Raw genomic sequence first — 18,235 nt, 5'->3', positions numbered from 1 at the left:
AACCTGCCACTTCCCTCCGCACTGTCTACAACTCCACCGACTTTAGTGTCATCCGCAAATTTACTAATCCATCCTTCCACGCCCTCATCCAGGTCATTAATAAAAATGACAAACAGCAGTGGCCCCAAAACAGATCCTTGTGGTACACCACTAGTAACTGAACTCCAGGATGAATATTTCCCATCAACCACCACCCTCTGTTTTCTTACAGCTAGCCAATTCCTGATCCAAACCACTAAATCACCCTCAATCCCATGTGTTCGTATTTTCTGCAAAAGCTTACCATGGGGAACCTTATCAAAACGCTTTGCTGAAATCCATATACACCACATCAACCGCTTTACCCTCATCCACCTCTTTGGTCCCCTTCTCAAAGAACTCAATAAGGTTTGTGAGGCACGAGCTACCCTTCACAAAATCGTGCTGACTATCCCTAATCAAATTATTCCTTTCCAGATGATTATAAATCCTATCTCTTATAATCCTTTCCAATACTTTGCCCACAACAGAAGTAAGGCTCACCGGTCTATAATTACCAGGGTTGTCCCTACTCCCCTTCTTGAACAAGGGGCCAACATTTGCTATCCTCCAGTCTTCTGGCACTGTTCCTGTAGACAATGACGACACAAAGATCAAAGCCAAAGGCTCTGCAATCTCCTCTCCAGCCTCCCAGAGAATCCTAGGATAAATCCCATCCGGCCCAGGGGACTTAACTATTTTTACCCTTTCCAGAATTGCTAACACCTCCTCCTTCTGAACCTCAATCCCATCCAGTCCAACAGCCTGCATCTCAGCACTCCCCTCGACAACACTGTCCCTCTCCAGTATGAATACCGACGAAAAATATTCATTTAGTGCCTCTCCTATCTCTTCAGACTCCACGCACAACTTCCCACTACTGTCCTTGACTGGCCCTAATCTTACCCTAGTCATTCTTTTACTCCTGACATACCTATAGAAAACTTTAGGGTTTTCCTTGATCCTACCTGCCAAAGACTTCTCATGTCCCCTCCTGGCTCTTCTTAACTCTTCCTTTAGGTCCTTCCTGGCTAACTTGTAACTCTCAAGCTCCCTAACTGAGCCTTCACATCTCATCTTAACATAAGCCTCCTTCTTCCTCTTCACAAGCGATTCAACCTCCTTAGTAAACCACGGTTCCCTCATGCGTCTGCTTCCTTCCTGCCTGACAGGTACATATTTACCAAGGACACGTAGTAGCTGTTCCTTGAACAAGTTCCACATTACAATTGTGCCCATCCCCTGCAGTTTCCTTCCCCAACCTATGCCAGCTAAATCTCGCCTAATCGCATCATAATTTCCTTTCCCCCAGCTATAACTCTTGCCCTATGGTATATACCTATCCTTTTCCATTGCTTCAATCTCTCTTCATACAACAAACCCCTCATCTCTGGAACCAATCTAGTGAATCTCCTCTCAACTGCCTCCAATGCCACTACATCTCTCCTCAAATAAAGAGACCAAAACTGTGCACAATACTCCAGGTTAAGTCTCACCAATGCCTTGTATAGCTGCAACAGTACTTCCTTACCTTTATATTCTATTTCTTTAGCCATAACTGCCAACATTCCATTCACTTTCTTTATTATCTGCTGTAGCTGCACGCTAGTTTTCTGTGACTCGTGAATGAGGGCACCCAGATCCCTTTGCACCAGAGCACCCCGAAGTTTCTTCCCATTTAGATAATAAGTCATCTTCACATTTTTGTGACCAAAATGCATGACCTCTCACTTACCCACATTAAAATCCATCTGCCACATTTTGGCCCACTTTCCTAACCTATATCCATTTATAAGGTTCTTATTTCCCCATTGCAACTTACTGTCCCGCCTTTTAAAATGTACAATAGTGCACAGGCAATGGATAGTCTTTGAAGAATTATTACATATTTTACAGCAATCATACACTCCATCAGGGCACGAAAACCCAAAAGAAAAAGTCGGACAACTGTGCTTAACAAAGGAAGTTAAGGATTGTATAAGATTAAAAAGAAAGGTGTATAAAGTTGACAGAAATGGTAGCAATCCTGAAAATTGGGAGGAATTTAGAATTCGGCAAAGGAGGACTAAGAAAGTGATAAAGAAATGGAAAAAAGAATATGAATGTAAACTAACAATGAAAACATAAAAATGGACTGTCAAGGCTTTTATAGGTATGTAAAAAAGAATTGTTTGGCTAAGACAAATGTGGGTCCATTACAGGCAGAGCCAGGAGAATTCATATTAGAAATAGAGAAATGGCAGAGAAACTGGACGACTACTTTGGGCGGCATTTTCTGGCTGCGCTCAGCCCAACCCGTGGGGCGGCACGGTAGCACAGTGGTTAGCACTGCTGCTTCACAGCTCCAGGGTCCCGGGTTCGATTCCCGGCTTGGGTCACTGTCTGTGTGGAGTTTGCACATTCTCCTCGTGTCTGCATGGGTTTCCTCCGGGTGCTCCGGTTTCCTCCCACAGTCCAAAGATGTGCGGGTTAGGTTGATTGGCCAGGTAAAAAAATTGCCCCTTAGAGTCCTGGGATGTGTAGGTTAGAGGGATTAGCGGGTAAAATATGTGGGGGTAGGGCCTGGGTGGGATTGTGGTTGGTGCAGACTCGATGGGCCGAATGGCCTCCTTCTGCACTGTAGGGTTTCTATGATTTCTATGAAAACCGGAAAATCCCACCCGAGGTCAACGGACTTTTGCATAGTCCGTCTGCTATGATTCCCATGGCGGGCGGGACAGGAAAATTCCCTCCTTCGTGTCTGTTTTCCCGAGGAAGATCCAGAAAATCTCCAAGAATTAGATCCAAGGGACTGTGTAGAATCAGGAAGTGAAGGAAATTTGTTTGACCAGGAGATGGTGCATACTCGAATATCACTGAAACTAGTTGGTGTGCTATAAGGTGGCAGTTTGGTTCCTGGGTGAGAGGGTATTTCTATGCTGAGAGCCCTGGTAAATTGGGCCTATGCTCTCGGGGTTTAGAAGAATGACAGGTGATCTCACTGAATGAAACAAGATTTTGAAGTGACTTGACAAGGTAGACATTGAGATTTGAACATGGGGGAAAGGTTTTAAGATAAGGGGTTGATTGTTTAAAGCTGAGGATAAATTTCTTCACCTAATAGATTGTGAATCTTTGGAATTCTCTACCCAAAGGATTGCGGATGCTTCATCATTTAAGGCTGGGATAGACAGATCGTTGGTCTCTGAGGGAATCACGGGGAGAGAGAGCAGGAAAGTGGGAGTTGAGGTAGAAAATCAAATTGACCATTTGACTGACCACCACCCCGCCCCCCCACCCCACCCCCATGCCAATCACCATCCCGATCCCTATCCTAACCATTTACCTTGCTCACTTACCTTCTCCCTGGCTTCTCAAAGTTGCCAAACCCTTAAAAGGAAGTGTAGTTTCAGTTCCTCTGACGGCGCGGCACTCGACTGAGGGGATTCCTGAACAAAGAACAATACAGCACAGGAACAGGCCCTTCGGCCCTCCAAGCCCGCACCGCTCCCTGGTCCAAACTAGACCATTCTTTTGTATCCCTCCATTCCCACTCCGTTCATATGGCTGTCTAGATAAGTCTTAAACGTTCCCAGTGTGTCCGCCTCCACCACCTTGCCTGGCAGCGCATTCCAGGCCCCCACCACCCTCTGTGTAAAATATGTCCTTCTGATATCTGTGTTAAACCTCCCCCCCCCCTTCACCTTGAACCTATGAGCCCTCGTGAACGTCACCACCGACCTGGGGAAAAGCTTCCCACCGTTCACCCTATCTATGCCTTTCATAATTTTATACACCTCTATTAAGTCTCCCCTCATCCTCCGTCTTTCCAGGGAGAACAACCCCAGTTTACCCAATCTCTCCTCATAACTAAGCCCCTCCATACCAGGCAACATCCTGGTAAACCTCCTCTCTACTCTCTCCAAAGCCTCCACGTCCTTCTGGTAGTGTGGCGACCAGAACTGGATGCAGTATTCCAAATGCGGCCGAACCAACGTTCTATACATCTGCAACATCAGACCCCAACTTTTATACTCTATGCCCCGTCCTATAAAGGCAAGCATGCCATATGCCTTCTTCACCACCTTCTCCACCTGTGACGTCACCTTCAAGGATCTGTGGACTTGCACACCCAGGTCCCTCTGCGTATCTAAACCCTTTATGGTTCTGCCATTTATCGTATAGCTCCTCCCTACATTATTTCTACCAAAATGCATCACTTCGCATTCATCAGGATTGAACTCCATCTGCCATTTCTTTGCCCAAATTTCCAGCCTATCTATATCCTTCTGTAGCTTCTGACAATGTTCCTCACTATCTGCAAGTCCTGCCAATTTTGTGTCATCCGCAAACTTACTGATCACCCCAGTTACACCTTCTTCCAGATCGTTTATATAAATCACAAACAGCAGAGGTCCCAATACAGAGCCCTGCAGAACACCACTAGTCACAGGCCTCCAGCCGGAAAAAGACCCTTCCACTACCACCCTCTGTCTTCTGTGACCAAGCCAGTTCTCCACCCATCTAGCCACCTCCCCCTTTATCCCATGAGATCCAACCTTTTTCACCAGCCTACCATGAGGGACTGCACTTTTGTGCGAAGGTCAAAGTCGGAAGGTGCGGTGAGAAAGGGTCAGCTGCATTCTGGTGAAAGTAAATGAGCAGAATCGTAATCTGACTGTGACTGCTACTCCTCCGAAAGTTCTGGCCTAATTTTAATGGGGCTAAACATGCAGTTACAAAGTGTATGATAAGAATAAAGAGTGTAATAAGTGTGTGTCTGCCACGGCTCACTGACGTTATCACAAGGTTTTACATTCAAGGCACATTCCAGGATTTGAGCACAAAAATCAAAGCTGGCCCTCCAGTATTGTGGGAGCATTGCACTCCCCGAGATAATGGATGTGATTGTCCAGGCTCCCGGCCGCTTCTCTCTCAGCAGCAGGAAATGGTGTGCCATTTGCTAGCAACAGAATTCTCTGGTCCCGCCACTACCAATGGGTTTTCCCATTGAAGCCACCCCACGGCACTGGGAAACCCGCGGGTGGGGTGGTGGGTGGGGACTGCCAACGGAACCAGAGAATCCCACCGCCAGTGAACGGCCGGAGAATCCCGTTCACTGTATTTCAGATAAGATATTAAACTGAGGCTCGCCTTCCCTTTTGGTGATCTGAAAAATCTGCTGCATTATTTTCAAGAAGATTATGTGAGTTCGAGTAACATTTATTCTTCAATCGATAATCACACAAGCAGATTATATCGTCATTATCACATTGCAATTTGTGGGAACTTGCTGCGTGGAAATTGGTTGCCAGGTTTCCCACATTATAACAGTAAACACATTTTTAAAAAATTTTAGCATTGGCTGTAAAAGACTTAGAGATGCCTGCTTGTTGCGGATGGCATTGTATGAATTCAAATCTGTCTTTCTTCAAGTGGTGAGCAGGAATAAAAGTTGTGTGTGTGGTGAACCATTGTTGGTTACCACCAGGAGTGCTGAGCCATGGTTTGGCCAGCACTATGAGTCTGTAGATATGTTACTGTTGAGGTTAGGGTTGGGCTGTTCTACCTGTTAATATAGTCCTATGGTACACCCCAGTTGGCTCCGCCTTCCGGGAGAGGTATAAAGGTCACTGCTCTGCCTGGTGACACTTTAGTCTGGGATTGTATATGGTATATAGTAGCTCTGTTATTGTTGGCAATAAAAGCCTTTATTTCCCGGGTACATCCAGCCTCCCGTGTGATTTATCGCGCATCAATTTTATTGCCAACAAAAAATTTTTTTTTTTGACAAAAAAAAGACAAAAGAAAACCATGGAGCAAATGCTGAAACCCGAACGGCTTACGTTGGATCCACGTGCGGCGGGAGCATCGAACACTTTTGACCATTGGTTGAAGTGTTTCCAAGATTACCTCGACGCCTCCACAGCGGTCCACAACGACGCCGACAGACTGCGGGTCCTCCACGCGAGGGTAAGCGACGCTGTATACTTAGCGATCCGTGAGGCCCAAGACTACAAAGGGGCCATCGAGCTGCTCAAAAAGCGATACAACAAACCGCGGAATGAGATCCATGCTCGACACCTTCTAGCCACTCGACGGCAGCAGCCCGGCGAAACGACGGAACAGTACCTGTGTGAACTTCAGCAGCTAGCCAGAGCCTGCAACTGCAAGCCAGTGTCGGCAGCCCAGTATATGAGTGACCTAGTTCGAGATGCGTTCGTGGCGGGAATCGGCTCGTGGTACATCCGCCTTCGGCTGCTGGAGCAAGGTAACCTCGACCTCACTAAAACCGTAGAATTAGCTGACGCTCTAGAAACGGCCTCCAAAAGTCTGGAGATGTACCCCGACGACCGCGTGGGGACATTGTGGCAGGTGCAGCCGCAGACTCCACTTTATTCAGTGGGTTCGAAAAACTGCGCGATTGCGTTTCCAGCCTTGGACCTGACGACGGCAGCAGCTCCAGGTGGCCCGCGGTGTTACTTCTGTGGGGGGGGTGAAACACCCTCGGCAGCAATGTCCAGCTAAAGTGGTATTGTGCTCCGCCTGTGGCAAGAAGGGCCATTATTCTTAAGTATGCCGGACCAAACCAGCCTCCAAACATAGCAGTGCGGCGTGTGATTCCCCGGAGCCGGCCTCCTTGTCTTCTGCGTCTTCGAGGTCTTCCACCACGTGCGATTCCAGAGCGTCGCCATTCCTAACGACGGAGTCGCAAGACACGTGCGACCTGCAGGGGCTGCCGTTTTTGGCACCATCGACCACGTGCGACCTATGGGGGCAGCCATTTTGGTCGGCACCGACCGCAAATGACCAGCAGGGGCCGTCATCAACCATCTCAGCTGCCTGCAGTTGCACCCACGATCCAACGGTGGCGTCAATCATCCTGGACCAGGCCAAGCCTCACAGACTCGACAAGTCCATGATGAACATACAGGTAAACGGATGCCAGATTTATTGTTTGTTTGAGCACGGAGAGCTTCATTCACCCTGACACCGTGAAGCGGTGCGGTCTCCAGATTCGGACTGTCAAGCAGTCAATTTCGATGGCGTCAAGGTCCCGGTCTGTCACCGTGCTAGGGAGCTGCATATTCAACCTGACGGTGCAGGGCACAGTTTACGAGAACTTCAGGCTCCTTGTGTTACCGCACCTTTGCGCGCCGATACTCCTAGGACTAGATTTTATGGTCCACCTGAAGAGTGTAACCCTGCAGTACGATGGGCCACTCCCTCTGCTTTCAGTGGGAGCACTGCAGCCTCTAAATTGCCCAACCCGCTCCACATGTAGTCTCTCGACGCTCAGGATTACCAGACCCTCCCTATTCCAGAATCTCGTGCCAGGCTGCAAGCCCATCGCAACAAAGAGCAGGCGTTACAGCGCTGAGGATCGGATCTTCATTCGATCTGAAGTTCAGCGGCTCCTCAAGGAAGGGATCATCCAACCAAGCGCTAGTCCATGGAGAGCGCAAGTCGTGGTAGTTAAGAATGGGAACAAACCCCGGATGGTCATAGACTATAGTCAGACCATTAACAGATACACGCAGCTGGATGCGTATCCCCTCCCGCGCATATCTGACATGGTCAATCAGATTGCGCAGTACAGGGTGTTCTCCACCATCGACTTGAAGTCTGCTTACCACCAGCTCCCCATTCGCCCAGAGGACCGAAAATACACGGCCTTTGAGGCGGATGGTCGTCTGTACCACTTTTTAAGGGTTCCCTTTGGTGTCACGAATGGGGTCTCGGTCTTCCAGCGTGCTATGGACCGAATGGTGGACCAGAACGGGCTGCGGGCTACCTTCCCGTACCTGGATAACATCACCATCTGCGGCCATGACCAGCAGGACCACGATGCTAACCTTCTTAGATTCTTACGCACTGCATCTCGCCTGAATCTGACCTACAACAGGGAGAAGTGTGTATTTCGCACGCACTGCCTAGCTATCCTCGGATACGTGGTGGAAAATGGGGTCCTTGGCCCTGATCCAGACCGTATGCATCCCCTCCTCGAACTCCCCCTGCCCACTAGCATCAAAGCACTGAGAAGCTGTTTAGGCTTCTTCTCATACTATGCACAGTGGGTTCCCAATTACGCGGACAAAGCCCGTCCGCTCATCAAGTCTACCTCCTTTCCCCTAACAACAGAGGCTCACTTAGCCTTTGTAGGAATAAAAACCGACATCGCGAAAGCCACGATGCACGCTATTGATGAGTCCATCCCCTTCCAGGTGGAGAGTGATGCATCTGATTTCGCCCTGGCCGCCACACTTAACCAGGCGGGCAGGTCCGTCGCCTTTTTCTCTCGCACCCTCCAAGGCCCTGAAATTCGGCATTCTGCGGTGGAAAAAGAGGCCCAGGCCATTGTGGAGGCCGTTCGGCATTGGCGCCATTACTTGGCTGGAAAACGGTTCACTCTGCTCACGGACCAGCGGTCCGTGGCGTTCATGTTCAACAACACGTTACGGGGTAAGATCAAGAATGATAAAATCTTGAGGTGGAGAATCGAACTCTCCACCTACAATTATGATATCATGTACCGTCCAGGGAAGCTCAACGAGCCCTCGGACGCCCTGTCGCGTGGAACATGCGCTAGTGTGCAGGAGAATCGATTACAGGCTCTCCACAATGACCTCTGCCATCCGGGGATCACTCGGCTCTTCCACTTTATAAAGGCCCGGAATCTACCCTACTCGGTGGAGGATGTCAGGTCCATAACCAGAAGCTGCCAGGTATGCGTGGAATGCAAACCGCACTTCTACCGACCTGACAGGGCACACCTCATTAAGGCCACTCGTCCTTTCGAAAGACTGAGTGTGGACTTCAAGGGCCCCCTTCCCTCGACAGATCGGAACGTGTACTTCCTCAATGTGATTGATGAGTACTCACGATTCCCTTTTGTCATTCCCTGTTCTGATATGACCGCTGCCACGGTTATCAAGGCATTACATTACGGGATCTTTTCACCCTGTTCGGTTACCCCTGTTATATCCACAGCGATAGGGGCTCGTCGTTCATGAGCGACGACTTGAGGCAATACCTGCTCTCATATGGGATTGCCTCGAGTAGAACCACGAGCGACAACCCAAGGGGTAACGGACAGGTCGAACGAGAGAATGCTACAGTCTGGAAGGCTGTCTTACTGGCGTTGAGGTCTAAAGGTCTTCCAGTCTCCCGTTGGCAAGAGGTACTCCCTGATGCGCTCCACTCCATACGCTCACTCCTGTGTACGGCAACCAACGCTACTCCTCATGAGAGAATGTTTTCATTCCCTAGGAAGTCTTCCTCTGGGACCTCATTACCGTCTTGGTTGACGTACTCAGGACCTGTCCTCCTGCGGCGGCATTTAAGGACCCGCAAGTCCGACCCTTTGGTTGAACAGGTCCATCTCCTCCACACCAACCCTCAATATGCCTATGTGGCATATCCTGATGGGCGAGAGGACACGGTCTCGATTCGAGATCTGGCGCCAGCAGGGGGCTTGGAAACCCCAGTCGCTCCCACACCCCCAGTTAGGGACCCCCCGACCATTATCTCTTCTCCTGACATGGCGAGGGCAGTATCGGGACCACCACTTAACCCTCTTACTCCCGTGTACAGCTTGCCTGAGTCCAGGAGATTGTCGCCACCTCAAGGCGTGCTCGAGTCCAGCGGATTGTCACCACCTCGTGGTCTACCGGCCCGTGAGGAACTGGAGGAGTCACTGGACACCGCCTTGGAGAGAAGGTCACCGCGATTGCCTGAACCAGTGTCATCGCCGGTGTTGAGGAGGTCGCAGCGACGGTGCGGTCCCCCAAACCGTTTGAACTTATAGACAGATGAACAGTTCTGTTTTTTTTGTGCCCCGCCGGCCTTTGTTTTAAAAGGAGGGTGAATGTGGTGAACCATTGTTGGTTACCACCAGGAGTGCTGAGCCATGGTTTGGCCAGTACTATGAGTCTGTAGATATGTTACTGTTGGGGTTAGGGTTGGGCTGTTCTACCTGTTAATATAGTCCTATGGTACACCCCAGTTGGCTCCGTCTTCTGGGAGAGGTATAAAGGTCACTGCTCTGCCTGGTGACCCTTTAGTCTGGGATTGTATATTGTATATAGTAACTCCGTTATTGTTGGCAATAAAAGCCTTTATTTCCCGGGTACATCCAGCCTCCCGTGTGATTTATCGCGCATCAGTGTGGGACTTAGTAGATTGAGATCATGGTGCTGCACTAGGGAAGAGGGTGGACATAGGGCAAGATAGGGAGTGGTTGGACCTGAAGGACAATGGAGAATGAACGTGTTAGTTCAAGTGGATTGAGAGCGCTGGTGCCCAAAGTGGGCAAGAAAGAATGGACCTTATCTTGCCTTCTGAGCTCAAGCATTGTAAATGAAAAAGGATTTAGATTTCTGTAGCCTTGTATCTTGCCTAAGGCTTTCCAAAGTGCTTTGAACCAATGGAATGCTTTTGAAAATACAGTCAGTGTTGTAATGTAGGAAACACAACAACTAATTCATGTTCAGCAAGGTCCCACAAAAAGCAATAAGTTAAGTCATGTTGGTTGAGAGCTGAATATTGGCCAGACCACCAGGATAATTCTCCTGCTCTTGTTTGACTAGTGCCTTGGGATCTTTAACATCTACCTTAGGGGTAAGATACTGCCTCGGTTTAAAGTTTCGTCCAAAATTTTGTATTAAATTGTACCATAAGTGTATGAAAAACAGATTACGCACATGGAAACCAGTGCAGGAAATACACACAGGCTGCAGCTGTTATCAATCACTTCTCTGAATAAATGGACACTAATAGGCTCCTTGAGAAGCAATTCAAATATGACTTTGTTTAGATAGTATATTGAGAGGAAAATTACAAGGCCATGTGTTGGGACGGATGCTGGACAAACATGGTGCAAGCCCTGAGATCTGCTGTCAAGAGGGATAAACAGTTCATTATTTACAAGTATCAAGTGATGATTAATCTTTTATAGAGGACATAAAGATATTAGTCCGGAACTTGCAATTTTTCCAGGTTTGCATATCCTTCTACCCTATGTTTGCTATGCTATCTGATCCACCTCCATAAAGATGGCCTCTTTGGAGGAACGGTGTGTATGTGCCTGTGGTGAACCATCGTTGGTTACCACTGTGGGGTTATTCCAATGTTACTGTTGGGTTAGGGTGTTGACACTGTGGGGTTGTTATAATGTTGTTGTTGGGTTAGGGTGTTTACACTGTGGGATTAATATACCTGTGGTGGATGCTGTTATGGCACATCCCGGTCGGGCCCCGCCTCCTGGGGAGAGGTATAAGACCCTCTGCTCAGGCGGGACCCCTCCAGTCTGGAATGGTGTACTCGTGTTTAGATAGTTCCATTGTTTGTCAATAAAAGCCTTCAATCGCTGAAGCCTTGTACCTCGTGCTTGATTGTCGCGCATCAGTGCCTATCCTTTACTTGTGAATGAGTGCGTGGACCCAAGCAAGTCTGCCTCATTGTCTCTCTCTCTGAAGCACTCCTCTGAAGTCTCAGTGCCCATAATGCAGTCTTGGGGAGTGGCTTGTCTAGAGCAGGAAGCAGCCCCAGTGTAATGGCCATAGACTTCTATGCAGCCAAGAATAAACCAGAGGGCAATGACCTCTGACACCTTTTCAAGACAGTGGGTGTGTGAAGTGGTGGGGTAGGGAGGGGAAGGGCGGGCAGTCAGGGATACGCGTGCACTGCAACAGGCTTTGAAGTTACATGGGAATGAGACAGGAGTGTGGTCACAAGGCTCCCACCCCATGTTTCTTTGATGTCAAGCTCAGATTACGTGGTAGAACACTCATCCGTATAATGGAAGATTGTGGTTTTATTTCGAGCAGATGGCGGAACTGCTCCATATTTAAATGAGATGGTAATAATGTACTGCAAAGTCTCTTAAAATTGTTGCTTTTATTTGTTTGATTTTATTTTTGTTGCTGACAGCTGCCTCAACATCAGCTATTTATGTTTTCTTTGTCCACTATAAAGAACCAACCAATCGGAATATCCTACTATTGGGAACATGTCGTGTGTGTGTCGTGTGTGCGTAGCGTGTGTGCGTAGCGTGTGTGTAGCGTGTGTGTGTAGCGTGTGTGTGTAGAGTGTGTTGTGGGGGTGGAAAGTGAAAAATGGATACGTTGTGGATCAGGTGGTTTATTACATCTTACACCCGTCCCCAGCCTGCCCATTCCCAAAGTTCACCAAGAACGGAACAAAGGCCAGGCAGCCAATCCACTCCCAGCAGTCCGGTTGAAAATTTAAACATTTTAACGGGTTTGGCAACTCCTGATTTGATCAATTTCTTTTCCTCTATAGGACATGAGCATTACTGGCTGGCCAGCATTTATTACCCATCCCTGGTTGCTCTTGAACTGAGTGACTTGCTGTGGCTCTGGCGTCACGTGTAAGCCAGACCATGTAAGGATGGCAGATTTTCTTCCCTAAAGGACATTAGTGAACCAGATGGGTTTTTCAGACAATTTACAATAGTTTCACGGTCATCATTAGATTTTTAATTCCAGATTTAATTTTGAATTCAAATTCCACCATCTGTCATGGTGGGAGTCGAACCCGGGTCCCCAAAACATTAGCTGAGTTTCTGGATGAATAGTCTAGTGATAATACCACTAGGCCATCCCTCTCTCTTCTTGGAGGAAGCGCTCCAGCACTATCAGGGGTGAAGATGAGTGCCTTGACAACACTGCCAATGAGTCGGCACTTGGAACAAACTTTCACCCCTACCCTCATTAGATGCCCTGTACTTGGAATGGGATACCCCCTCCCTTCAGGGTCAGGGGAGGGTCATGAGATTAGAACAAGACATTTTGCAGAGCAGGCGAGTCAGAAGAGGAAAAGTCTACAGATTTCAAAAATAAGAGTGTTTGACAGGGGAAATTGTTTCACCCGGATCAGTGGATGGGGAAGAGGATATGGTTATCACCGGATTAGTGGAGGACAGGAAGGAACCAGTTAGGTTGGAAGATTAATGAGAGCAACAGTTCCATATCTTCATGGGCCAACTAAATACAATTAAGTTAAGGTTTGACGAGAAGCTCACCCATGTATGTTTTTAAATAATATGTGGCTCAATTAAATCAGTTACAAAAAGAAGGGAAATTAAACAATTAAACCTCCTGCATCAAATGTATTTTCTATTTGGAAGTTCTGGCTCGTCCCGTAAATAACCTCAATGCTGAATGCCTCATTTAGGTGAAGATTTCCCCATTGCCCTGACACAGCTCATTTCTCAGTCGCTCATTTATCTCTTTGCCTTTTCAAAGTGGCTGTCTTGGTCAATGATATATTTATGTTCACCCTGCATGCAGTGTATGCAATAATGACACAATGTCACTACCATTAGACCTTCATTAAAGCAACTCTGTCATTTTTTTTAACTGTAATTGAAAATCCTGCACCTGTCCCTTCACACCACACTCCCATGCCACCTGACACTGTGTTCACTTTGACGAATGCACACGTTACCAAATCAAACGATTAAGTGGTTAATATATTGCAGAGAAATCTTGTCTCCCTAGGCCCCCCCCCACCTCTCTAAGCACCAACATCTGGACTCTGAGAATCATAATGTACCACTTAATGATATCATGTGGAGTTATTTCATTCTCGGTTATAGCCTGTTTCCGTTGTGCTTTAAACAAGAGGGAAAAAAACCCAAAACACCTAAAATAATATTGCTGCTGAGGTCTAAAGTGAGCAGATGAAGCTGAGAGAATGGCTGGTGTTTACATCAATGCTGCTGTTTCTAGAGCTAGTCTCTCTTTAATCAGCTTACGTCTTTAATACTCTGAGTGTGCAGCTGTATATATTGAGAGAATAGATTTGATAAACTCTGTTTGCTGCTTTCGCAACGCAACCAAAGATTTGGATAATGCTCATGTTTGTAATATTTTTAAATACAGGCTTGCTTATCACTTCTTACTCAACTGATTTTGTTGGTACTTAGTCCAGTAATGTCTGAAAATGCAAATAAAGTGAAAGGTTCTATATGTATCTTGCCATCTATCCACTATTTTTCTGCTGATGGAATCTTTCCAGCTGCTGTCCATTGCCGTGCTACCAATCTGTTTGATGACAGGTATTTAATAGCTCACTGGACCTTCAGACTAACGGGTGGGGATGTTGTTTGAATGCTTCAGGTGCCAAATTCCTCTCTCTGCTGTTTTAAAAGAGCCTTTAACCTATTTCAAATAATATTTAAACAAGCTACTCCTAGATGGAAATATCCTCCCTGAGGTGATACTGTGGCCAGCTTTGGTATTTTCCATGCCTTGAGAATGAGCCCAGACAGGGCACCACGAGCTGTGAAATTACACACAATTCAGCTCAGTTTGATTTCAACTGAATTTGAGCCCTCCTCGATATCCTGACCAGGTCTACAATAGATAGGGACAGGAGGAGACCCTTCAGCCTCTAAAATCTGTTCCGCATTCAATACAATCATGGCTGTTCTGTACCTTGACTCAGTTTAACTTCCCTTGGTTCTGTAACCCCTAATACCCATCCCCAACAAACGTCTATCAATCCTATCCTGATAGGTTCAAGTGAGTCCCCAACCCAAACAGCTTCTTGGCAGAGAAAATGTTTCTACTTAAACATGGCCAAAGAGACGTCATTTGAATGTCGATACAGTTGTTGCATTGATCTTATCACATTAAAATCAACTAATGGTCATTTCGACAGTTTATTACTGCAGCCAGTGATTTGATGATACCTGGAGGTGCTTTGACACGACCAAACAGCACTCACTCACCAACAATCTGACCACCATCTGAGATAATGATTAAATAATTTGTTTTTTCAGTCATGTTGGTATTGGGCAGAACTCCCAGCTCTTCTTTTATATATTGCGCTGTGATTTATTTTTAATGTCCAGTACAGAGGGAGATGGGCTGTTCAGTGCCTCAGTTGAAAGATAGCAGCTGGGATTTTCTGGCCACGTTTGCCAGTGGGATCTTCTGATCCCACCTATGGTGAACCCCCCCTGTGGTTTTCGCGGCACTGGGGGATGGATTCAATGGGAAATCCCATTGACAGTGGCAAGATCAGAAGATCCTGCTGCTGGCCAATGCACGTCGCCTCCTGCTGGTGAGAAACACACCACGGGGTGTACGGAAATCCCCTCCCCCAGTATCTCCAATAGTGCAGAGTTCCCTCAGTATCGCACGCGGGTCTCAGCTTATATACTTGTCATCCAGCCTATGGAGTGGAAATTGAACCTGCAACTTTCAGAGGTGAGAGCTGGTGCTACCCACAGATGTGGAGATGCCGGCGTTGGACTGGGGTGAACACAGTAAGAGTTTTAACAACACCAGGTTAAAGTCCAACAGGTTTATTTGGTAGCAAATGCCATAAGCTTTCGGAGTGCTGCTCCTTCGTCAGATGGAGCTCCTTCGTCAGATGCTGCTCCTTCGTCATCTGACGAAGGAGCAGCACTCCGAAAGCTTATGGCATTTGCTACCAAATAAACCTGTTGGACTTTAACCTGGTGTTGTTAAAACTCTTACTGTGCTACCCACAGAGCCATGCTTAGTATGGTCAGTATCAGACACTCCTCGTGGCATTCCATTGTCTTTTATTTGAATTAGCCATAGTTCTAGGGTGTGTTATAAGATGAAAATGCTATGAGCTGGCAGTTATGGCAGTATCTCCATCAAAATAAATAGATTGAATTGCTGAGAAACCTGCTGCAGGTTGTGAGCGGATTAATTAGTTGAACTATTTAAAGTGGTTGCCAGATTTTCCATGCCACATACCTATTGCAGTGAATATTGCCTCTTTCTTCTCTACATACTGTCATGACAAAAGTAACTTTTTGTCTGTTGATCAACTGACTATGGGGTATCTCCCCTGTCATTATACTGGAATGTATAACTTACAGCACAATGGTCATTAAACATAACATGAGACATAAGCTGCTGACAGTTTTACGACATGGAGTGGTTACTGGAACTTGTCCGAGTTAATAACTTTTTTACCATCTGTGCACCCAGTGCCTCAGACAATCTGGCCCTTGTGTAAAAGGCGTGTACTCCATCTGAAGACATGCAGCAGTTGAAAGCCAATACCTTGAGACCAAATTCCTTTTGAGTTCCAGGTCAAACTCTTCAATGTTCCCCTTTGAAGAATATTATAGTTACGTCTGACACAGAAGTGCTTCAAATTCTAAGAGACAGAACTCTTCCGGTATATCATTAATATCATTCATAAAACAAGACCCCTGCCTTGAAGTAATTAATTAATCTTCATCTGCCACTTCAGGAAGGCCTTTCTGTATTTCCTTCAGTTTGGCACAGAGTTTGGCAGTTTATTTAAATAATGAACAGTGTGGATCTGTTTTATGTTAAAGGTGTTTGTCATTGTTTATGTTACAGCTGTCACACACTAATGAGTATAATTGCACTGACCATTTGAGCGCTGTGCTTAGGTTTTTCCATCAGTTGAATAATGCACCCAAGCTCACATTTTCCCATTTCAATCAAAAATAAAATCCCATTTGGAACGAGATTGTTCTTATGTTCCTGATGGCTGCAGGTGCAGAACAACATGATGGTTTATCACAAATTGTTGTGGGTTACTTACCACTGAAGTCAGAACAAATTAGCAATGGCTCCTAAATGGAAAACCTGCATCAGCAGCCATTTCACCACACTGGTTTTAAACAGAAGTCGAAGTTTAAGTTTAAGTTTGATCCCAATTCCCAAAAGATTTTCTTTTATTACAGCTTCTCCTCTTGCTCTTGAGTTTCAGGGGTGCAAAGATAATCTTCTGTCAGAACCTCTCAGTGCTGCTCGATAGACAACTTTAAGACTAGGGTTGTCCACATGTATTTTGCCCTCATGAACTTTGCACCCGGGTGCATTTACAGACCATATGTAAGGTTTAAGGGCTGAATTATCACAGAGCTGGGAAGGCTCTGTGGATCTTTAAAAATTGGGGTGGACCCGGATTTAGACAGATTTTTGCTGGTGGAGTAAAGGGGACAGAGCGTGATTCACATGGGCAGGAGATCTGACCTGAGCAGGGCCATTTGAACTCAATGCTGACACAGTTTTGGCTGTTGCAAAAGCTTTAATCTGCATTGTGGGAATCATGTATTGATGGAGTAGATGTTGGTATTCTTGAAGGGTAAATAAGGTCACGATCTGAAGTTTTTTAATTGTCAGTGAGACTTTAAAACTATCCTCTGCTGGACTGGTTTGATTGACAGATGTAGGTTAGAAAAACAATCACCCGGTTGTGCAGTATCTTCATTTCGCCAGGGGCTTTCATCAGGCTATTAAGAATGCTTGACTGAGCTTCAAAAGCTACAATTATCTCAGCAAGGTGTTCTGTGTTCATGCTTTGTTTGACAGAACAAAGAGTATTTAAGGATTAGCTGCCTTTGATGGGGGTCTGAATAGAAGTTTCTTTTTGTTTTTGTAAGAGATTAACCACTTCAAAGTTAAAAGCTTTGAATGGGTTTTATGAGTGAAATTGTTTTGACTATAATGTCTGGTGGAGTGAAAGCTCTTTTAAATTATTATAAGTTTAGTTTTTAAATCTGTAAATGGCTCCTGAGGCCTGCCCATGATGTATTCAGGGGTAGAGACTATGGAGATGGCACGGGGTCATAAGGGGGCATAGGTTGGCATGGAGCATATGAGGGGCCATCAAGGGGTGAGGGCTAGAGAGCAAAACAACTGGGACAAAGTTCTGGGGAACCGAGGCAAGTCTTCTAATTAACCCACCCAGCATTCAGCTGCACTCCAACCCTCCGACTCTCTGTTTCTGGGGTTGGCAGACCCGCCCCTGTCCCTTGGATCGAAAGTCATGCATTTCGGGGGAATTGTCACTGAGATGGTTCTGGTGAGTAAATTACCCACCTCTGGGTCGCCAAATTCCTCTCCCAAGTCTCTGCTCCTTTCAATTTACGTAAATTGCTAATGCTCACAGATCTTATCATTCCCTACTTACGGCAGTGACTACATTTCAAAAGTAGTTAATTGGTTGTAAAGACCTTCGGGATGTCCCAAGGTGATGGAAGACACGATATAAAAACATTGAGCTTTGACAAAGGGTCATCTGGACTCAAAACATCAGCTCCTTTCTCTTCTCACAGATGCTGCCAGACCTGCTGAGATTTTCCAGCATTTTCTCTTTTGGTTTCAGATTCCAGCATCCGCAATAATTTGCTTTTATACATATAAAAACATGCCTTTCTTTCCTCTGACTGTGAAGAACAGACCTTTAC

General features: G+C 46.5%; 1 protein-coding gene across 2 annotated transcripts in view; it reads left to right on the top strand.

Annotated features, from left to right (window-relative positions):
* adamts17 (ADAM metallopeptidase with thrombospondin type 1 motif, 17) overlaps positions 1-18,235 on the top strand; it is a 524,080-nt gene that overhangs the window by 270,513 nt on the left and 235,332 nt on the right. The gene's annotated exons all lie outside the window — the stretch shown is intronic.

This window comes from Mustelus asterias, chromosome 24 (assembly GCF_964213995.1).
Source record: "Mustelus asterias chromosome 24, sMusAst1.hap1.1, whole genome shotgun sequence".
Classification (NCBI taxonomy): Eukaryota; Metazoa; Chordata; class Chondrichthyes; order Carcharhiniformes; family Triakidae; genus Mustelus; species Mustelus asterias.
This window is presented reverse-complemented; position numbering and strand designations above follow the sequence as displayed.